Source organism: Rhinoraja longicauda, chromosome 3, assembly GCF_053455715.1.
Source record: "Rhinoraja longicauda isolate Sanriku21f chromosome 3, sRhiLon1.1, whole genome shotgun sequence".
Taxonomy (NCBI): domain Eukaryota; kingdom Metazoa; phylum Chordata; class Chondrichthyes; order Rajiformes; family Arhynchobatidae; genus Rhinoraja; species Rhinoraja longicauda.
Genome location: NC_135955.1, coordinates 781,589 through 805,625, shown reverse-complemented (window position 1 = coordinate 805,625; position 24,037 = coordinate 781,589). Strand labels below are relative to the sequence as shown.

At 45.5% G+C, this 24,037-nt stretch overlaps 1 protein-coding gene across 11 annotated transcripts in view; it reads right to left on the bottom strand.

Moving 5' to 3' along the window:
- Window positions 1-19,271, bottom strand: part of LOC144611663 (nipped-B-like protein) — a 323,382-nt gene extending 304,111 nt beyond the window's left edge. For all 11 annotated transcript variants that reach the window (XM_078430871.1, XM_078430886.1, XM_078430895.1 and 8 more), the window contains exon 1: window positions 18,930-19,271. The gene's annotated coding sequence lies outside the window, so the exon portion shown is untranslated. The remainder of the gene's footprint in view (window positions 1-18,929) is intronic.
- Between the last annotated feature and the right edge of the window lie 4,766 nt (window positions 19,272-24,037).

Sequence of the window (24,037 nt, the reverse complement as noted above, 5' to 3'; positions counted from 1 at the left end):
TGGGAGGGGAAGGACTGCCGGCTCAATGTTGCAGGCATGACAGAAATGAAGGTAAGAGCAGAGGGCGAGTTGAACTATTACATAGGAAGAACACCTCAGCAGGCCAAAGAGGATATTCTGCGGAAAACGTCCAGTGAATGGAACTTCGAAATAAGGACGATCAAACTCATCTAGTTTCATGAGATTAGACGACAACCAGCTCACCAATCAGCAGAAATTGGAAAAGTAAATATGTAGGGAAATCACAAAATAGTTATAATAGAAGATTGTTTAGTTTAGAGAGACAGCATAGAAAAAGGCCCTTAGGCCAACACCAACTAGTTTGCACTCGTTCCAGGTCATTCCACTTTGTCATCCACTCCTTAGATAATTTAAACTTCCTAATATTAACTGGGACTGCCCTTGTGTGAACAGAAACCATGGATGACAAGGGATATTGAGTCTCTAGACAGGAAAAAGGAGCCATGTTGCAGATATAGAAACCTGGTATCAAGCGAGTCCCTCGAGTACATGGGAGTAAGCATGAGGTGGAAATTAGAACAAAATCCCTGTAGATAAGGTAAAGAGAATACTGGAGAGTTCCATAGGTTTTAAGACCAAAAGTAACTAGGGAGAGAAGAGGGCCCTTTAAGAACCAGCATGGTAATCTGAGCAGAAGCATGGGAGATGAGCAAGGTTTTAAATGAACAAAGCTATATTTAACATGAAAGTCATGGAGCTAGTGAACTTAGGGATCAGAACTGAGATATCCAGAAGCAGGTCAACATTACAAAAGAAGAGGTGTTGGCAGTCTTGAGCAGAAGCAGATAAATTCTTACGTGTGACCAGCTATATCCTAGGACGGCGTGGGAAACATACAAAACTTGTTCCACGTATCTCCTTTAAACTTCGCCCCTCTCACCTTAAAACTATGTCCCCTAGTCTTTGATATTTCCACCCTTGGAAAAAGTTCTCTCTGTAGACCCCATCTATGACTTTCATAATTGTATATACTTCTATCAGATCTCACCTCAACCACCCCAGCGTTCCAGAGAAAACAAGTCTGGCCAACCTGCAACAGTCTGGTAAACCTCTTCTGTGCCCTTTCTAAAGGCTCCATATCCTTCCTGCATTGGGGCAACCAGAGCTGCATGCAATATTCCCAATGGGGCCCAACCAAATTCCTTTAAAATCTACATTGTGACCTTTTAACACTAGTATTCAATGCCCCGACAAATGCCTCCTTTACCACTCTATCTACTTGTATTGCCACTTTCAGGGAGTTATAGATGTGGACGCCAAGTTCTCCGTACATAAATGCTGTTAAGGTCTTGCCATTAATGGTACATTTGACCTCCCAAAGTGCAACAGCTAACTCTTGCTCAGATAAAAATATCTGCCATTTTTGCATCCCACTGCACAGACCTCAAGCCTGAATATTGTCCTTTGACCATTCTGTCTATCAGACATTTCTGAATCCATAAGACCAAGTCATTGTGAATTCCGTATATCTTAATCTTTTAGATTACCCATTCATGAGGGACTTACTGAAGTGTCTTACTGAAATCCATACAGACAACATCCAGCAACCCTCCCTCATCAATCATCTTCATCATCTCCTCAAAAAACTTGATCAAATTCACAACACTAGACCTGCCAAAGGACAGGCAGCCACCTCCAACGGGATCCCACCAATAGACACATCTTCCCACCTTCACCCCTTTCCACAGAAACTTTTCCCTCCCCAACTCCCTGGTTAACTCATCCTTTCCCACCCCAACCACCCCCTCCCTAGTTACTTTCCCCTGCAACCGCCCTATACCTCCTCCCTCAACCATCCAAGAACCCCGACTGTCCTTTCAGGTGAGGCAGAGATTCATTTCCACCTCCTCCAACCTCATCTACTGCATCCGCTGTTCCAGGTGTGGACTCCCTATACATCAACGAGACCAAGCGCAGGCTTGGCGATCATTTTGCTGAACACCTCCGCTCAGGCCTACTTTATCTCCCGGTTGCTTAACACTTGAACTCCCCCTCCCATTCCCACACTGACCTTTCTGTCCTGTGCCTCCTCCACTGTCACGAGTAAGGCACAACGCAAATTGGAGGAACGGCATCTCATATTTCACTTGCGCAGCTTACAACCCAGCTGAAGGGTTTCAACCCGAAACGTCACCCATTCCTTCTCTCCAAAGAAGCTGCCTGCCCCGCTGAGTTACTCCAGCATTTTGTGTCTATCTTTGGTATGAATTATGACATCTCCAACTTCAAGTAACCCCTGCATTCCCCCTCTCCATCCCTCCCCCACCCAAGTTGCACCAGCATCTCGTTCTGACCTAGCAAAGAACTAAAAATGGCCTGTTTCCTTTATCATCATTACTTTTTTGCATATCTTTTATTCATTTGTTCTATATCTCTCTATGTCACCGTCTACATCTCTCGTTTCCCTTTCCCCTGACTGTAGTGTGAAGAAGGGTTTCGACCCAAAACGTCACATATAGAAACATAGAAAATAGGTGCAAGTGTAGGCCATTTGGCCCTTCGAGCCAGCACAGCCATTTAATGTGATCATCCAAAATCAGTACCCCGTTCTTGCTTTCTCCCCATATCCCTTGATTCCATTAGCCCTAAGAGCTATATCTAACTCTCTCTTGAAAACATCCACTGGCTTCTGTGGCAGAGATTTCCACAGATTCCACAACTCTCTGGGTGAAAACTTTTTTCCTCGTCTCAGTCTTAAATGGCCTGCCCCTTATTCTTTATCTGCGACACCTGGTTCTGGACTCCCCAAACATTGGGACATTTTTCTTGCATCAGGCCTCTCCAATTCCATAGAAAATAGGTGCAGGAGGAGGCCATTCGGCCTTTCGAGCCGGCACCGCCATTCATTGTGATCATGGCTGATCGTTCACAATCTGTAACCCGTGCCTGCCTTCTCCCCATATCCCTTGATTCCACCAGCCCCTTACGCTCTAAGTTATCTCTCTTAAATCCATCCAGTGATTTGGCCTCCACTGCCCTCTGTGGCAGAGAACTCCACAAATTCACAACTCAGACCAACTCTCTGGGTGAACAAGTTCCTTTTCACCTCAGTTTTAAATGGCCTCCCCTTTATTCTAAGACTGTGGCCCCTGGTTCTGGACACGCCCAACATTGGGAACATTTTTCCTGCATCTAGCTTGTCCTGTCCTTTTATAATTTTATATGTTTCTATAAGATCCCCTCTCATCCTTCTAAACTACAGTGAATACAAGCTTAGTCTTTTCAATCTTTCCTCATATGACAATCTTTCCTCATAGAATTCCTTAAGAATTTTATATGTTTCTGTAAGATCCCCTCTCATTCTTCAAAATTCCAGTGATATTTGCGACAAAGACCCATCATTTATTTATTTGCCTCTATACTCCACAATTTGAGAATTGTAATAGAAAAAATCACATGTGGTTAAAGTGCACATTGTCACATTTTATTAAAGGCAATTTTGATACATTTTGGTTTCAACCATGTAGAAATTACAGCTATGTTTATACATAGTCCCCCCACATTTCAGGGCACCATAATGTTTGGAACACATGGCTTCACAGGCGTTTGTAATTGCTCAGGTTTGTTTAATTGCCTTCTTAATGAAGGTATACAAGAGCTCTCAGCACCCAGTCTTTCCATCACATTTGGAAACTTAAAGCACACGGTATTGTGGGTTCAGTATTGATGTGGATAGAGAATTGGCTGGCAGTCAGGAAGCAAAGAGTAGGAATAAACGGGTCCTTTTCAGAATGGCAGGCAGTGACTAGTGGGGTCCTCAGTGCTGGGACCCCAGCTATTTACAATATATTTTAATGAATTGGACGAGGGAATTGAATGCAACATCTCCAAGTTTGCGGATGACACGAAGCTGGGGGGCAGTGTTAGCTGTGAGGAGGATGCTAGGAGGCTGCAACGTGACTTGGATAGGTTAGGTGAGTGGGCAAATGCATGGCAGATGCAGTATAATGTGGATAAATGTGAGGTTATCCACTTTGGTGGCAAGAACAGGAAAGCAGACTATTACCTGAATGGTGGCCGATTAGGAGAAGGGGAGATGCAACATGACCTGGGTGTCGTGGTACACCAGTCATTGAAAGTAGGCATGCAGGTGCAGCAGGCAGTGAAGAAAGCGAATGGTATGTTGGCATTCATAGCGAGGGGATTTGAGTATAGGAGCAGGGAGGTTCTGCTGCAGTTGTACAGGGCATTGGTTAGACCACATCTGGAGTATTGCGTACAGTTTTGGTCTCCTAATCTGAGGAAAGACATTCTTGCCATAGAGGGAGTACAGAGAAGGTTCACCAGATTGATTCCTGGGATGGCAGGACTTTCATATGAAGAAAGACTGGATAGACTCGGCTTGTACTCGCTGGAATTTAGAAGATTGAGGGGGGATCTTATAGAAACTTACAAAATTCTTAAGGGGTTGGACAGGCTAGATGCAGGAAGATGGTTCCCGTTATTGGGGAAGTCCAGAACAAGGGGTGACAGTTTAAGGATAAGGGGGAAGTCTTTTAGGATCGAGATGAGAACGGTTTTTTTCACACAGAGAGTGGTGAATCTGTGGAATTCTTTGCCACAGAAGGTAGTTGAGGCCAGTTCATTGGCTATATTTAAGAGGGAGTTAGATGTGGCCCTTGTGGCTAAAGGGATCAGGGGGTATGGAGAGAAGGCAGGTACGGGATACTGAGTTGGATGATCAGCCATGATCATATTGAATGGCGGTGCAGGCTCGAAGGGCCGAATGGCGTACTCCTGCACCTATTTTCTATGTTTCTATGTTTATTGCTGTTTATCAACATGAGGACCAAAGTTGTGCCAATGAAAGTCAAAGAAGCCATTATGAGACTCTCTATAATAATTCTCTCTATAATAAAGAAAAAGCCCCAAACACCTGTCCGACAGATCAGAAACACTCTTCAGGAGTCAGGTGTGGATTCGTCAATGACCACTGTCCGCAGAAGACTTCATGCACAGAAATACAGAGGCTACACTGCAAGATGCAAACCACTAGTTAGCCGCAAAAATAGGATGGCCGTATTAGTTTGCCAAGAAGTACTTAGAGCAACCACAGTTCTGGAAAAAGGTCTTGTGGACAGATGAGACGAAGATTAACGAAGATCAGAATGATGGCAAGAGCAAAGTATGAAGGAGAGAAGGAACTGCCAAAGATCCGAAGCATACCACCTCATCTGTGAAACACGGTGGTAGTGGTGTTATGGCCTGGGCATGTATGGCTGCTGAAGGTACTGGCTCAATTATCTTCATTGATGATACAACTGCTGATGGTAGTAGCATAATGAATTCTGATTTCTTGTTTTTACACCTTACCCTTCCATATCTCTGTCTCCCTCTCCCCTGACTCCCAGTCTAAAAAAGGGTCTTGACCTGAAACGTCACCCGTTCCTTCTCTCCAGAGAGGCTGCCTGCCCTGCTGAGTTACTCCAGCATTTTGTGTCTATCTCAAGAAAACACGTGACGTTTCAAGTCACGACACTTCTTCAGACTGATCGTGGTGGGGGGAGGGGAAGAAAGTTGGAAGAGAGGAGAGCCAGGACAGTGCCTGGGAATTAATAGGTAGATACAGGTGCATCCTGTTTTTGATAGGGAGATGGAAAGACAAAGCTCAGATGAAAAGAAAGGCATGAGACAAAAGAATCTAAGTAATTGTGAAGCTAGAGGAAGAGACATACATAGAATAGGGAAATGGGTGAAATAGGTGCAAGGGCAGCACGGTGACGCAGCAGTAGAGAGGCTGCCTTACAGTGCTAGAGTTCGATCCCGACTATGGGTGCTGTCTGTACATAATATGAACATTCCATTTGTGACCTGCATGGGTTTTCTCCAGGTGCTCCAGTTTCCTCCCACATTCCAAAGACGTTCAGGTTTGTAGGTTGTGTAGGAAAATAACTGCAGATGCTGGTACAAATCGAAGGAATCACAAAATGCTGGAGTAACTCAGCAGGTCAGGCAGCATCTAGGTGAGAGGGCACGGGTGACGTTTCGGGTCAAGACCCTTCTTCAGACTGAAGAAGGGTCTCGACCCGAAGCGTCACCCATTTCCTCTCTCCTAGATGCTGCCTGACCTGCCGAGTTACTCCAGCATTTTGTGATACCAGGTTTGTAGGTTAATTGGCTTGGTAAAATTGTTAATTGTCCCTAGTGTGTGTAAGATTGTGTTAGTGTGCAGGGATCGCTGTTCGCAGCGGTGTGGGCCGAAAGGGCCTGTTTCCATGCTGTTCTATGAACTCTGGGTGGGGCACGGATGAGAGGGGGTGGGGAAGGATGGGATGGTGTTGCTAGCTATATAAAAATGGAGAATTCAACAGTCGGCGAGTCTACACTTGGTCTCACCAATGTATAGGTGGCCACATCGGGAACACCGGATGAAGTGGACAAGGTTTGGTGAGGTGCTCGAGAATCTTTCTGGCAAGGAAGGACTGCTCGGGCCCCTGGATGGAGCACTTTGCACTGTTGGAGCACAGCGGGTTAAGCAACATTGGTGGAGGGAAGTTACAACATTTCTGGTTGGGGCCATTTTTCCAGTCTATTTCACTTCATCAATACTGAGCCTGGGTTCATCTAGCAATTTTATTTTGTATGCACAATACTTTTGACGACTCCCCAAAAATCAAATGTTTTATAACACTCACAGCATGGCTGTAATGATACAAAAATGTCTCCTGACCTTTGGAAAGACATTAGAGGCTACCGTGATCTGAATTTGGGTTGGATTGTTTTAATCCGGTAGCCAGGGAACGTGTGCCATTTAACACAAAGCTTTCCAAATTTCTCGTTCATTACCAATCTCAGTAAGTTCCATAATAGACGGCATAATTTTAAAGGTGAGGGGAAAAGTTTACAAGACATGCGCAGGGTTGATTTTTTTTAAAACACAGCGAGTGTAAGATGCATGGAGCACATTGACTGGGGTGGTGTGGAAGTAAATGCGATAATAGAGTTTAAGAGGCATTTGGATACACGAGGAGTGGAGAGATATGAATCATACAAGGCAGAAGGGATTAGTATGATTTAGCATCATATTCAGCAGAGACCTCACAGGCCAAAGGTCCTTTTCTTGTATGATACCATTTTACATTTATGTTATGGAAAATAACATTTTTTAAATTGAATTAAATGCCACATTTGCACAATGTTTCTCATCTTGACTGTGGTCTAGAAACATCAGCAAGGTTTTTGCTTCAACTATATATCTTAAAAGAAAATTACAATTCCCAACATCAAGGGCTCGAAGGGCTGAATGGCCTACTCCTGCACCTATTGTCTATTGTCTATAAGAGCCACCAAATCTAAGTAGGCTGCAATTCCCTTTCCGAACCTCCATATATTTTTAAAATTTTAAGAGGGACGGACAGAGTTGACGTGGGTAGGCTTTTCCCCTTGAGAGTGGGGAAGATTCCAACAAGGGGACATAACTTTAGAATTGAGGGACAAAAGTTTAGGGGTAACATGAGGGGTAACTTCTTTACTCAGAGGGTGGTGGCTGTATGGAATGGGCTTCCGGTGGAAGTGGTGGAGGCAGGCTCGATTTTATTATTTAAGAGTAAATTGGATATGGTATATAGGTATATGGTATATGGTAAATAGGTATATGGATGAGAGGGGATTGGATGGTTATGGTCTGAGAGCAGGTAGATGAGACTAGGTCAGAGAGAGTGGTCGGCGTGGACTGGTAGGGCCGAACGGGCCTGTTTCCGTGCTGTAGTTGTTATATGGTTATATTTGGAACATTGCATGCATCGCCTCCACCATATCCCCAAGCCCATTCCCCCTTCAGCAAACTAAACCAGATGATCTACATATTAAATGAAGATAACCATCACACAGCCCCGTTGGCCCACAATGCCCATGCCAAACTTGTTGCCAGGTTATGCAAATCTCCTCCTGCGTGTGACATATATATCTCCATATTCGCATACCTATTTATAAGTATTTTCAATGCTGCTATTGCATCTGCTTTTACCACCACAGCTGGCAAGAGTGTTCCAGGTGTGTTCATCTCATTTATACTTTACCTCTCTGATCTTACAGTGATGTCCTCTAGTTTTTGATATATCCACTCAGAGGAAAAGGTCTGTCTCCCAATTTTATATACTTCCATCAGGTTTCCCCACACCAACAATCCAGACAAAATAGCCCAGGTTTGTCCAATCTCACCGGATACATAATACCCTCTAATCCAGGCTGCATCCTGGTAAAGCTCTTCTGCATCCTCTCCAAAACCCATATCCTTCCTGTATTGGGATAACCAGAACTGCACACACCTCTCCAAATGAGGCTTGACCAATATTTTGTAAACCTGCCACGTGAAATCATGACTGTTATACTTAATGGCCAATGAAGAGAGCAAGCATACCATACACCTTCTTTACCCCTCTATGTCCTTATGTAGACACCTTTGGGGAACTATGTACTTGGCTCCCAAGATCCCTGTGTACATCAATACTGATAAGGGTCTTGCCATTAACTGTATATTTTCTTCTTGTATTCAACCTCTCAAAGCTTGTATTAATCTCCATCAGCCATTTTTGCACCATAAATATAACCGATCTCTTCTATATCCCATTGCATTCTTTGACAGTATTCCTCATTGTCCACACCTCCACCAATTTTGGTGTCATCATTAACCAATCCATCCTCATTTACATCTAAGTTGTGTATATACCACAAACAGAGGTCCCAGCAGTGATCCCTATGAAAGACCACTGGTCACAGGCCTCGGGCTAGAATATCCTTCTATCACATAATGGTAAACCAGTTCCAAATCCAAACTACCAAATCACCATGGATCTCATGCATCTTAATTTTCTGTAGCAACCTACCATTAGGTATTTATCAAATGCCTTACTAAAATCCACGCAGACAACACCCACAACCCTATCCTCATCAATCACCTTTTCCCCCAAAAAACTCAAGTTAGTAGGACAGGACATGCCACAGACAAAGCTATGAAAGATATGCAAAAAAAGTAACGATGATAAAGGAAACAGGCCATTGTAAGCTGTTTGTAGGGTGAAAATGAGACGCTAGTGCGACTTGGATGGGGGAGGGATAGAGAGGGAATGCCGGGGCTACCTGAAGTGAGAGAAATCAATATTCATACCACTGGGCTTAAAGCTGCCCAAGCGAAATACAAGAGATGCTGTTCCTCTAATTTGCGTTTAGCCTCACTCTGAAAATGGAGGAGACCGAGGACAGAAAGGTCTGAGCAGGAATGGGAAGGAGAATTAAAGTATCCAGCAACCGGAAGATCAGGTTGGTTCAGGCGGGCTGAGTGAAGATGTTCCGCGAAACGATCGCCCAGTCTACGTTTGGTCTCGCCGATGTATAAGAGTCCACATCTTGAACAACGGATACAGTAGATGAGGTTGGAGGAGGTGAACCTCTGCCTAACCTGAAAGAACTGTCCAGTACCCTGGACAGAGTCGAGGGAGGAGGTATAGCGACGGGTGTTCCATCTTCTGAGGTTGCAGGGGAAGGTACCTGGGGAGGGGGTGGTTTGGGTGGGAAGGGATGAGTTAACCAGGGAGTTACGGAGGAAACGGTCTCTGCGGAAGGCGGAAAGGAGTTGGGAAAATGAGACTAGTGGTGGGATCCCGTTGGAGGTGGCGGAAATTTCAGAGGATTATGTGTCGTATGCGACGGTTGATGGGGTGGAAGGTAAGGATTAGCGGGACTCTGTCTCTGTTACAACTAGGGGGAGGGGGAGCAAGGATGGAGCGGCGGGGTACCGAGGAGACACGAGTGAGGGCCTCATCTATGACGGGAGAGGGGAACCCCTGTTCCCCAAAGAATGAGGACATTTTGGATGTTCTAACATGGAACAGCTCAATTTGAGCGCAGATGCAGCGTAGATGGAGGAATTGGGAGTAGGGGGATAGAGTCTTTGCAGGAAGCAGGGTGGAAAGAAGTGTAGTCGAGATAATTGTGGGAGTCAGTGGGTTTGTAATAGACGTCAGTCAATAGTCTATTTCCTGTGATGGAGACTGTGAGATCAAGAAAGGGGAGGGAGGTGTCGGAAGTGGTCCAAGTAAATTTGAGTGCAGTTTAGAAATTGGTGGTGAACTTGATGATGTCCATGAGCTCTGTATGGGTGCAGGAGGTAGCACCGACGCAGTCATCAATGTAACGGAGATCGGTCATAACCTCTACCTTTTCATCGGTCCTTCCTTTTATTGACCTGCTGCTCTGATTCCCACCCTGTTCCCAATCTAGTGCTCCCGAATAGCACCTGCGAATCTCCATGCAATTATATTGTTTTGCCCGCAGGTCAGGTGCAACCTGTCTTTCTTGTATAGGTCCCAATGATCTCTATAGCTGAAGCTCTCGCCCCTGCACCGCTCCTTGGCCCTTTTTCTTGTATAAGCTCTCCAAATTTTAGCTTATCTAGAATCTGCATCTGCAGCAGGGAGCAGAGGCAAAGCTACTTGAGTGCTGCCTCGATGCTTCTTCAGACTTTCTATGCTTCCTGAATGGAGCTGGTACATTTTACACCCACCCTATGGCCATTAAAAATGCTTCAACCTTATTTTCAGCAGGGCATCTGACTACCACCAACAAAACATTTCATCCAAAAAATATGCATAAGTGACAGTACACCTCTCTTTCACCAAGTGCTGGGCGAATTATGGTTGATGCTGACTGAAGCACAGATCCACAATTTTGTATAAAGGTACAAAAGAACCAGAACCCCTAATAGGGAGGACATGAACAACTGGCACATATTGGAACAGCACCTGTTTGTAGCTCTCCATCTCAGACCATTCAGAACTAGCAGTGTAGTCAAGACACCGCAGGAACAAGAAACTGAAGCACAAAAAAGCTGCTGAAGAAACTCAGTACGTTCGGCAGCATTTGAGGAGATAGTCAAGAGAGTCAAGAGTATTTTATCGTCATATATGTCCCAGATAGAACTATTAAATTCTTACTTGCTGCAGATTATGTAAACATAGTACACTGTAAACAATATAATAAACAAGGAAAAAGTTCAGTGCGTACACATTAAAAACAAAAAATAATAGTGCAATAACAATAATAGTATATGTAGTTCAGAGCTTATTTGAGGGTGTAGTATTTAATAGTCTAATGGCTGTTGGGAAGAAGCTATTCCTGAATCCTGACCTTACAGTTTGCAGACTCCTTTCTGTACCTTCTTCCCGATGGCAGGGATGAAATTAGTGTGTGGCCAGGGTGGTGTGGGTCAGTGAGTATGTGGCCAGGATGGTGTGGGTCAGTGAAAGTGTGGCCAGGGTGGTGTGGGTGAGATGAGTGTGTGGCCAGGGTGGTTTGGGTGAGATGAGAGTGTGGCCAGGGGGGTGTGGGTCAGTGAGTGTGTGGCCAGGGGGGTGTGGGTCAGTGAATGTGTGGTCAGGGTGGTGTGGGTCAGTGAGTGTGTGGCCAGGGTGGTGTGGGTCTCTAATGATGCTGGCTGCCTTTTTTGGGCAGCGACTCCGGTAAATCCCTTCGATGGTGGGGAGGTCAGAACCCGTGATGTACTGGGCAGTGTTCACTTTTTGCAGTAATTTTCGCTCCTGGGCATTCAAGTTGCCGAACCAGGCCGAGATGCAACCAGTTAATATGCTGTACACCTGTAGAAGTTCAAGAGAATTCTCTCTGACATACCGAATCTACGTAATCTTCTCAGGAAGTAGAGGCGTTGATGTACTTTCTTTATAATTACATCAGTGTGCTAGGTCCAGGAAAGATCTTCGGAAATATGCATGCTCAGGAATTTTAAGCTTTTGACTCTCCACCATCGTCCCGTCGATATAGACAGGTTTATGGGTCCTCATCCTTCCTCTTCCAAAGTCCACAATCAGTAAATGGACAGTGAACCTTACAGGTCATGTTCCTTCATCTGAACTAAAAATGAACCGTAATCCCTTCATTGCTACCCCTAAACCCTAGAACCTACCACACAACACAGTGAAGCAGCAACACCAAAAGGACTGCAGTGATACAAAACAGCAGCTGATCACCAACATTAAGGCCAATTGGGAACATATAAAAATTGCTGGCCATGCCAGCAATACTAAAGTTGCAAAGAATATGTGACAACCAGCGTGAGATTGTTAAAGGCAAAAATTTCAATCCCCCATAGACAGAGCTACTGCCAAATGACAATAAAATGGCAAACATGATATCACTGTGCAAGAAGAGGCAATGACATGCTGAAGATTACAGGCAATGAATTTAACATTTGCAATGGAGATGCTTAATCAAGGGAAATAAATTATCCAAAGTTTGAGCTAACAAAGGAACTAGTTCCAATTTGATAACGGCAAACAGTGCCTTTCATAACCACGCTGATTTTTTTTTGTTGCAATTAAGTATTGGCGAAAGATAAAGGAGTCACATTGGACAAGAAAAAAGAATTAGGCTGCCTGGCCCAACATGCAATATGATCATGGTTGATCTACTCCATGCCTCATCATCTCTCTGTGCCAGTTCACATAGCCAGAAATTATCAGATACTTCTAATACTTATCTACCTCAATATTCTTCTGATGATCGGGGCTCCACAACCTTCTGATATGGAGAATTTCAGAGGTTCACCGCAGAAGAATCCAAATGGATTTTCAAAAGATATTGGTCCCACATAAAAGCCTGGTTGGCAAAATGAGCTCCATAGAATAAAGAGGTCAGCAATCGCATGGGTGAAGATTGGCTCAAGGACAAAGCTGAGAATCATATTAATCTGTTGCTCACATCGAAGACAGTAAAATAGCGTTGCCGCTCAGATGTCAGTGCTAAGACCATGTTATTTATAAATTATAATATATACATAAATAAAAATATTACGCTCTGACATCTGAGTGACTATATAACTGCAAAAGACCGAGAATGTGCAAACAACTGGCAGATGAAATTTAATACAGAGCAATACAGTGATGCAATAAAGAACAAAGTAATATAATAGACTAGATCTACAAAGGGTCCGAGTATGGAGCTACAGAGGGACCTGGCGTAAAAGTTCATAAATCTTCAAAGGTGGCAGGATATGTTGGAAACCGATAAAGCATATGGCTTCTTAGATATAACGCATTAAGTGCTTGTGATCCACTGACTTACTATCCACAGATCCCCATACTCACACGGTCAGCATTACTGGATGGTAATCATTGTGCGTTCCCCCAGAGCTGTCCCCTGCAGTGTCTAGGAATTCAGTTTGCCATTAGACAGATTGCATTTAATATCATTTCCCAGGAACGAAGCATGGGTCAGCTATGCAGCTGAAGCCAAGAAGCACAGATGTGTTTCTGCATATTTTGACTGTTATTAGTTATTGTAGCCTTTGTCATTGCCAACTGCCTTAGTGGTATTTGCAAGATATCTGTGTACCTAACACTCACAGTTAACAAGGGCTTGGTGTAATTAGAGGATAAAGTACAAATGTAGTGGATTATTATGACACATTGATTAGGCCACAATTGGAATCACATCCAATTCTTTCTGTACACTTTAAGAAGAATGTAAAAGTGCAGGAGTAGGTGCAGAACAAATCTGCTAGAATGAGTTTGGAGATAAAGTATTCCATCTCCAAGGTTAGGCCAAAGTTAGCAGGTAGATTTAGATGATTAAGGACAGGAGGTGGCCTTGAATGGAGCATAATGCACAGACTGGCTGGGCTCAATCACCTTTTTCCATTCATCTTCTCTAAGCATACAAAATTATGTATGGTTAACAACGGCAAATATTTTGCCAACCGACATGCACACCATAAGTTCCAGCAAGTGACTAGTGGCATCAAGGGAGCAGCTATAAATGTCTCCCTTTGACATTCCCAGGACCCCCATCATCAACAAGCACACACCATTAGCCAAAATTTAAACCGGACTAATCACACAAATGTTATGACTACACGAGCACGTTAGAGACTGGGAATCCAACAGAACGTTGGCAGATGAAATTCAATCCCTATAAATACATGGTGATGCATTCTGGGAAAGCAAATAATGGTTGGATATATATCCAGCAAGGGAACTGCTAAGGAATACTGATTACCCGAGACTTAGGGATCCAAGAGCATAGTTCGCTGAAGTTGGAATAAAGGTATATATAGACGTAAAGGAGGCACGTGACATTCATAGGTCAGGGCATAGAATAGCAATGTTGAGACATCACATTGCAACTTGGTTAGGCCGCACTTGCAGTATTGTGTGCACTTCTGGTTGCTGCATGATGGGAAGGATGGGATTGCACTGAAGAGTGCAGAGGATATTCACCAAGATGTTGCCATGATTAGAAGACTTTGGTTGTGGAGAACGATTGGACAGGCCGTGTTTGTTTTTCCTGGAGTTGATGCTGAAGAATGTCCTGGTAGAAGCACATAATTTAAAAAGAGGCATAGATAGGACAAATAGTTGAAATCTTGTTCCAGTGGTGAATATCAAAAACAAGTGGCCATGGGGTTAAGGTGAGTGGAAGAAGTTTGAAAAATGAGGGTGGAGTACTTTTTGCACAGGAATGCACAACCAAATGGTGAGATCAGACACAATTACCACATTAAAGATCACTTAAAAATGCAAGATGTAGAAGATTATGGCCCTAATGTTCTCTGTTCTAATGCTGACAAATGAGATGTATGTAGATAGGCAAAAAAGTTGTATTGAGGTGCTAGGCTGAAGGCCTCATGTCTATGCTCTATGACGATAATCACTCAGAACTAAATCAATACTCCTCCTTCGTCGCAAGATAAAATTCTGGAAAGCCCAATAGCTCGAAGGGTTACAGCCGTTCAAATCAGCAGCAAAATAAATGCGTTACAAATGCTGGGACTGCCAGCAAGTGTAGTAATTTTTAAAAATCAGATAGCTCAGGGACCAGGGGTCACAAATTCAATGTGATGGCAGAAGATGCAAAAAAGATGAGAGGAAAACAAACAGCTTTTTATTTTTAATAAGAGCAATTCCCATCTGGAGCTTACCAAGTCTTCCAAGATGGCAGACGCAGTCTTACATCATGCAACATCAAAGTGTATTTTCAGTCTATACCCTGCCATCTAGAAACATAGAAAATAGGTGCAGGAGGAGGCCTTTCGGCCCTTCGAGCCAGCACCGCCATTCATTGTGATATGGCTGTATAAGAAAATAACTGCAGATGCTGGTACAAATCGAAGGTATTTATTCACAAAATGCTGGAGTAACTCACCAGGTCAGGCAGCATCTCGGGAGAGTAGGAATGGGTGACGTCTCTGATATGGCTGATCAGCCACAATCAATAACCCGTGCCTGACTTCTCCCCATATCCCTTGATTCCACTAGCCCCTAGAGCTCTATCTAACCCTCTCTTAAATCCATCCAGTGATTTGGCCTCCACTGCCCTCTGTGGCAAAGAACTCCACAAATTCACAACTCTCTGGGTGAAAAAGTTCCTTCGCACCTCAGTTAAATGGCCTCCCCTTTATTCCAAGACTGTGACCCCTGGTTCTGGACTCGCCCAACATTGGGAACAGTTTTCCTGCATCTAGCTTGTCCAGTCCTTTTATAATATTATGTGTCTCTATAAGATCCCCTCTAATGCTTCTAAACTCCAGTGAATACTCGAAGGATTACAGTATTGTATGGGGGAATAACCCAATTTGCCCCTTTTCCCCTCTATTTCCCTGAACCACTGCAACTTAGAACAGTACTGCACACGAACAAGCCCTTCGGCCCAACATGTCTGCACTATGTTGTCAATTTAATGAATCCTTTATTACAGACATGGTCTGTATCCCTCGATCCCTTACCTATTTGGTTCTATCTAATTCCTCTGAAAATGGTACTGGTATAGGTTTATTAGTGTCACGTGAACGAAGATGCAGTGAAAAACATTCCAGGCAAATAATTTCATACACGAGTATCACAAGTACTGAAAAAGAGAAAATAGGGTGCAAAATATATTGTTACATCTACAGAGAAAGTGCAGATAAAAGAAAATGCACAAGCCATAACAAAGTTGATCGAGAATTTATCCCTAGCATAAGATAGGTCAATTCAAGAGTCTGACAATAGCGGGGAAGATACTGTCCAGAATCTGGTGGAACACGCTTTCAAGCTTTTGTTATCTTCTGCCAAACGAGAGGGAGAAGGTTGCCTAACCAAGCTGTGATACAAATCAATAGGACACTTTCAAAAGTGCTACTGTAAAAACTGACAACATGCTAAATTTCCTTAGCCTATTGATGAAGTAGAGGTATTGCTGTACTTTCTTGGTCGTAGCACCAATGTGGTTGAACCAGAATAAATTTTAGGTGCTATTCACACCTAAGAATTTCTAAGCTCTCAACCATCTCTACTGCAGCATCACTGATACAAACTGGGTCTTCCATCCTGACTCACTCCTTCGGTTTGCAGACATTGAGAAATAGATTGAGGTCATGACATGCTACTAAGCTCTCCATCTCCTTTCCATACTCGGCCTCACACACTGTTTGAGATTCGCACCCAATGGTATAATCTGCAAACTTGTAAATGGCATTAGAGCTGAAATTAGCCAGTCATGAGTGTACAGGGAGCATAGTGAGGGGCTAAGAATGAAGCCTTGTAGTACACCGTTGTCGAGTGTTATTCTGGAGGATGTTTTGCCGCCTGTCCTTACAGATTGTGGGCTATAGGCCAGGATCTAGTTGGGGGGGGACGAGGACGAGGACGGGGGGGGGGGGGGACGGACGCATGTTGTGGAGTTTGATCAGAATTATGGTGCTGAAGATGTATCGATACTTAACAAATAAGGAATTTGACATTAGTGGCTTCGTTATCCAAATGTTCTTGAATTAAGTATAGTACCAGGGAGATGGCAGCTGCTCGGTTGCAACATACGTATGTCGTCTTTATATCTGCTTCTATCGCTTCCTCTGGCAGCATGTTCTAGGTACCTACTACCCTGTATCTGAAAGAAACCTGCCATGCAAACCTTCTGAAGCTGGAGCCGAGGCAGCAGCACTACCTCCTGATTCACCATGCCACTCAAACTTAATACACCTCAACTGACACTTTTGTGAGTATAACTAAAGAAGGAGCAAGGGGAGGAAAACAGGAAGTAGCCTCTGCACCATAATAATTCAAAGCATTTGCTGGAAATCTCAGGTCATTTTGTAATAGACTGATAACCATAAGATGTGTAATACAATGAAGGTTCTGATTGATTCAGGCTGTTCCCTCTCACATATGCTAATCCAAGTTTCCACCTTCTTGTTTTTACTTTAGCATGCTGGGAAAAACACTTGCACTCCTTAACAGCACAGAAACTGAGATTTAATGTTTTTACATAAGAATGTAGACGTGTGTAAACTGGCGAATCCTCAAATCATGCCTGTGTACTCCAATTACAAATAATACATGTTCTTCTCTTTAAGGCTGAAATGTAATAAAACTTTTAAAATCATTTGAAGGCTTTCATGTCAGAGACCAACACACGATTGGACACTACAAGTGTAAGAGGACAGATTTTTTTAAATGAAACACTAGTTTAAAAAATACATTTCTCAGAGTTAACCCTAGAATATGTCTTTTGACAATATTTCTCAGCCAGTATAAATTTTGTAAATATTTATAGAATGCATGATTACAGTCAGGAAATGCTGCAGCACAAGTATTGTAGAGAGATCAAATACAATTTCTGGACAAGTCAAGTTTCAATCAATTCCTTCAAAAGTTACAAGTACGAGAAATAAGATTCGTCCAGTTGATTTCTGGGTATTTATAGTGACGATATCCCGTCCAGATTGCAACGTGCGACAGGAGATATATTCCTGTTCAAATTTATTAACTGGTCCACGCATTTGAAGTTGCTAACATCATGCCGAATAGATACCATACAACAAGATGAAGCTTTAGTGTTTACAAACAATGAACCTCGGCACCCGTTTACACTGCAGTGTACCGAGTCAAATATTGATACAATAGTTTCGCCCACACAAGTACAGCAATGACGCACTAGCGTCCGGCCACTGAGATGTACACCAACAAGGTATACACCCATCAACAGATGTAAATACTTCCACACTAAAATTTCAGGAATGCATATTTACGTTGTATGTCTGAATCTCTCTCTCTGCCGGAGTGTACACTTTAGTGAACGTAGACAACACACTATCTTTCAACTACTAACCTTTCTATTCTCAGACAAGTGAAACAACTATAAGCAACATTTTACTTTCACTTCACCAGCCGAGTTGTCCTTTCAAAAATTAATCACATTAGCAGCTGCAACAGCTGTTCTGCATTTACCGGCTGATCTTTTCAGACACCGACAGACAATGCCAACGGCTTTCGTCGGCGGTGTCGAGCCGGGGAACGTAGCTGAATCAGTCCTAATCGCCCGGAGTCGGTTGCGTGCAATTAATTATGGCCACCCAGGTGTCCACAGCCTGGCCAACAGCTAGATCTTGTCCTACTCTCTCAGAGATGAATGGACCACGGACAACCCACCCGCCAGTCCGGACCAAGGTTGTACCCGACTTACAGGCCTCGCCAGCCGCAGGCCGACCTCCTCGGAGCAGAGCCGCCGCCATCGCGACACTCCCGCTCCCTCCAGCTCGGCCCAGAGTACGCGAGCTCGGGGCTTGATGCTGGCCTGCGGTTAAACACCCCCCCCCGCGGGCCGAGCGAGGGAGGCCCGCCCACGGCGGCGTCCAGCAGCGGCCAGCAGCGGCCCCGGGCCTGCGCTCCCCGCCCACTCCCCCCGCCGCCGGGCCGGGCCGCGCCGCACTTCCTCCTGCGGCCTAAAACCAGCGCCCGGCCGCAGGTCTCAGACTCTGCCCGGACAGCCGCCATCATCGCCGGCTCGGCGAGAGCGGAAGGGCCCGAAGGCGGACGAGAGGAGCGACTAGGCCCGAGGTCCGGGGCCTGGCCCGCTCGTTGCCGCCCGCTGCCGCCTAGCAGGAAGCGGCGGGGCCCCCCGCGCTCGGCGCTTTACTTTACCTGAGCTAGAAGCCGCTGTGGCCCGGCGGCCGGGGCGAGCCGTTTCCTCCGCTCTCCGCGGCGATCAACAGGGCGGCGGGCAGAACAACAACACTCGGCGGACATGAAGGAGTGAACCCGCGGCGCGCTCCCCGCCCCCGGTGCGGCCCCGGCCCCGCGGCCTGCGCCCCCGGCCCTCGCGGCTGCTCACGCTGTGTGGCGGCGGCGCTGTGCGGGGCTGTGCGGCGGCGGCGGCGGCGATGGTCGCGGCTCCCCTCTCTCGCAGACAAAATGCCGACCGGAAGTGAACGAACAAGCACGAGCGGAGCGGGGGGGAGGAGGAAGAAGGCGCCAAACGCAACACTTCCGGCTGCAGCGCCCCCGCGTGCCCGCGTCGCCACTACTCGGCTCTGGCGGCGGCGGACAAGGCAGCGCGCACGCGCAGTCAGTCCGCCCGCCCGCCCATCGACGCGCACGCGCACTGACTCCCGCCCGCCAGCCCGCCCGTCGACGCGCACGCGCAGTGAAGCCTCCCGTCCGCCCCGCGACAGCAGGCCGGCCGGAGACGGCGGCGCGCGTGCACGGTCAGGCCGGCCGGAGACGGCGGCGCGCAGGCGCAGGTTTTGGCGGGAGGGTGATTGTCCGCGCCGCTGTCGATGGAGATCAGCGCCTCGCCTCATCGTCGAAACATCAGGCTCCAATCCCTGCACTCAACCCCAACTCTCCTCACAATTCGAAGTATCGTGTTTCTACGAGTGAGGTGTTCACTCCTTTCTACGAGGGAGGTCGAATGTGAGGGGGAAAATTGCAATTAATGGGCTTGACCCTCAACAACATTATTGATGTACAGTCAGAGGGATCTTGGGGTCCATGTCATAACTCCCTGAAAGTGGTAACACAAGTACATAGAGTGGTGAAAAAGGGACATGGGATGCTTTCTTTCATAGTTGAGGGCATTGATCAATTCAGTTTAGTTTATTGTCAAGTGTACAGAGGTACAGTGAAAAGATCGATACAAAATGTTGGAGTAACTCAGTGGGACAGGCAACACATCTGGATAGAAGGAATGGGTGACTTTTCTGGTGAAAAGCTTAGTACTTAGTGCTAATCAGTCAACAGACAAAACATGTAGGGAAAAAAACAGATGCTGGTTTAAATTGAAGGTGAAACTCAAAATTCAGTAAACACACAAAATGGTGGAGTAATTCAACGGGACAGGCAGCATCTCGGGAAAAGGAATGGGTGAAGTTTCGGGTCGAGACCCTTCTTCAAACTGATGGGAGACAAAGCTGGAGTAACTCAGTGGGTCAGGCAGCATCTCGGGAGAGAAGGAATGGGTGATGTTTCAGGTCGAGACCCTTCTTCAGACTGAAGAAGGGTTGTGACCCGAAACATCACCCATTTCGTCTCTCTGTATTGAGTGCAGTTCTGGTCACCCATTACAGGAAGGATGTGCAGGCTTTGGAGAGGGAGTAGAGGAGGTTTACCAGAATGCCTCCTGGATTAGAGGGTAATAGTTACAGAAAGTAGCTGGACAGACTTGGAATATTTTCTGTGCATGTCAGAGGCTAAGAGGAGACCTGATAGCGGTTTATCAAATTATGAGAAGCATGGATAAGGGAGATCACAGGATAAAGGTGGGGGAAAAGTGTAATGGAGATGTGGGTGCAAGTGGTGGGTGCCTGAAATGTGCTGCAGGGTGTGGTGGTCAGGACTTTAATGGTTCTGGATTGGGTGATTTTCTGTATTATTGAATTTTGCTATTCACATTTTTCACTGCAAATTGTTAACTTCAGAGACTGAGAAAAAGAGAGTGGTGATTGTGGATGGTGATGGTTGGAACAAAGGGATGTTTCTTGATATGTTCTGACAGTATGACCTAATGTGGCAATTGAGGGGCAGTTAAAATCAAATTGAGCTATTTGTGTGATATTTTGTTAATAAATCATAGCACAAATTTGTGTTTGGTAGATTATTTCTTTGTTGTAACAATGCTTCTTGGCAATAAATCTTGTACCGTTGAAAAGCCTGTTTATTTCCCTTTTAAATGGTGCCACATTTGTAAGGAACATGCATTTGTGGGATGAGCAGCACAGCTGAGTATATGGGTTGCGCCCATGAAAAATTTGCCAAATCTTCTCTGCCAATGCCAAACAGCTTATTCTGCTGTTGCTATTGACTCTTGTTTTGAGCTTCTGGTACCCCCAGGTGCTGACAATCAGGTGCCTGATTGGCACCTGATTGGCAGCATCTGTGAGCATGGGCCCAGCTACAGTGGTCAGTAGGTGTCTGCTCCAAGAATCGGCATGCCACATTTGACTGATCTGGATAGGGCCCGTGCGATAGGGCAACTTCAAGCTGGTGTTCCGCAAAACCAAGTTGCGGCATTATTTGGAGTGAGCCCTAGTACCATCTCCAAAGTGAAGGCCAAGTTCCATATAACGGGGGATGTCAGAGACAGGCCGCGAAGTGGGTGTCCCAAGAAGACGACACCCGAAGAAGACCGTTTCCTCACCCGTCAGCACTTAGGAACCATAGGCTGTCTTCTACAGATTTGCAGTCAAGGTTTGCAGAACGATATGGCCGACAGCTCTCTGCCCAGACAATTCGGAACAGACTGCACGCAGTCGATCTCCGGTCTCATAGGGCTGCCAGGAGGCCTGCCATGACTGCCCTTCACCGTCAGGCCTGTTTGCGCTGGTGTCGGCAACACGTGCACTGGAACCTGAACATGTGGAGGAACGTTATGTTCAGCGATGAGTCCAGATTCTGCCTACGGCAGTTGGATCATAGGGTCAAAGTGTGGAGAAGACGCGGAGAACGCTATGCTGATTGCTGCACCGATAGAGTAACATCTTTTGGTGGAGGCAGTGTGATGGTGTGGGGCGGTATCTCCCTCACTGGAAAAACGAGGCTTGTCATCATTGGAGGCAATCTCAATGCAGAGAGATATCGAGATGAGATTCTGCAACCAGTGGCAATCCCATATCTCCACAGTCTGGGACCGAACTCTATCCTCCAAGATGACAATGCTCGCCCCCACAGAGCAGGGTTTCTCAGAGACTACCTCCAGAATTTGGGTGTGGAGAGGATGGAATGGCCTGCCAGCAGTCCTGACCTCAACCCCATTGAACACTTATGGGATCAGCTTGGGCGTGCTGTTCGTGCCAGAGTGACCAACACAACCACGTTGGCTGACTTGCGACAAATGCTGGTTGAAGAATGGGATGCCATCCCACAACAGTGTGTGACCAGGCTGGTGACCAGCATGAGGAGGAGGTGCCAGGCTGTTGTGGCTGTGTATGGTTCTTCCACACGCTACTGAGGCTCCTGTTTATTAAATGAATAAATTGTTAAATTGCCAATATGTCTTGTTTCTTCAGACTTCAATCAACCAATCCACCAAACAACACCGAACAAGAGTCAATGGCAGAATAAGCTGTTTGGCATTGGCAGAGAAGATTTGGCAGATTTTTCATGGGTGCAACCCACATACTCAGCTCTGCTGCTCATCCCACAAATGCATGTTCCTTACAAATGTGGCACCATTTAAAAGGGAAATAAACAGGCTTTCCAACGGTATAAGATTTATTGCCAAGAAGCATTGTTACAACAAAGAAATAATCTACCAAACACAAATTTCCTTACTTTTTGTGCTGTGTTTAGTAAGGTTGTGGGACGTGCCCCAAAACAAAAACCTGAGCCAAAACAATGTCAGGCAAAATGCTGGTTCTCGTACAGAGAGGAAGGGTGAGTGAGTTGCCTGAAGTTGGAGAAATGTATGAAGCTGCAGTGTTCTCAGAGGGAAGATGAGTCCCTTGCCAAGCTTGCACTGGTCCTTACTATCAGTGCTGAGGCCACAGACACTTAAAGTGGAAGTGACAGCCAATTAAAGATCGGAGTCACTGCTGAGGACTGAGCACAGGGTTCCACAAAGCAATCACCCAAACTATTTGGTTTCTCTACCGTAGAGGAACCATCAGTGAGCACTCGCGTGAAGAAATGCAAGTGGATCTGTGCCTCAGTGGATGTACTGTTCAGATCCTAGGCTGGTGAAAGGGTAGAGGTGAAATGACTACTAATGTATCCCTTGCAGTTGCATGGAAAAGTGTCACAATATGGGGTGTGGTAGGTGGGGATGAGAGAGACAACTGCAGTGGGAGTAATTGAAAGCAATGGATAGGATCATGTGCCTGCCAGTGGAATCTTTAAGGACCTGGCGGAAAATGCAAACATTATATTAGTTAGATAGAGCTCTCGGGGCTAGCGGAATCAAGGGATATGGGGAGAAGGCAGGCACGGGTTACTGATTGTGGATGATCAGCCATGATCACAATGAATGGTGGTGCTGGCTCGAAGGGCCAAATGGCCTCCTCCTGCACCTATTTTCTATGTTTATATGCAGAGATGGGTGGGTGAAGGTAAAAATAGTACCCGCCACTACCACTTCCTCTGGCAGCACGTTCTATGTATCCACCATCCTCTGTGTGGAAAAAGTAGCCCCTGGTCATCCTTCGACTAATGCAGCAGGGGAAAAGGCTCCAGTGTATCTACCTACCCCTTGTATCCAGTCTGAAGAAGGGTCTCGACCTGAAACGTCACCCATTCCTTCTCTCCCGAGATGCTGCCTGTCCTGCTAAGTTACTTCAGCATTTTGTGTCTATCTTCGGTGTAAACCAGCATCTGCAGTTCCTGCCTATATCCAACCCTCCAATCCTAGTAATATCCTCTTAAATCTTTTTTGCAGTTTTCCAATTTAATGACATCCTGCAGAAGGAAGACAAAATTGTACACAGTAATCCAAACAGCCTTACCAATTCCTTGTTCAGCTGTAACATTCAACCCAACTCCTGTACTCAGCACCCTCACTGATGAAAGCTAGCATGCCAGAGGTCAATTACCTCTCTGTCAATGAATGATCAAACATCCAAAGCTATTGGAACTATTAATGAAAAATGGTATTTTCATAATCATTGATTGCAATAATTTAATGATTCGTTAATAGCCTGGCTTGAGCTTTGAATTGTGTTTCTGTGGGAATGTCTGCTAAAACTCCTTTTCCTCACCAACAGCTAAGTGTTGCCCCAGTAACAGTGTAGTTTGGGAGCAGAATGTTTGCCACTGAATGT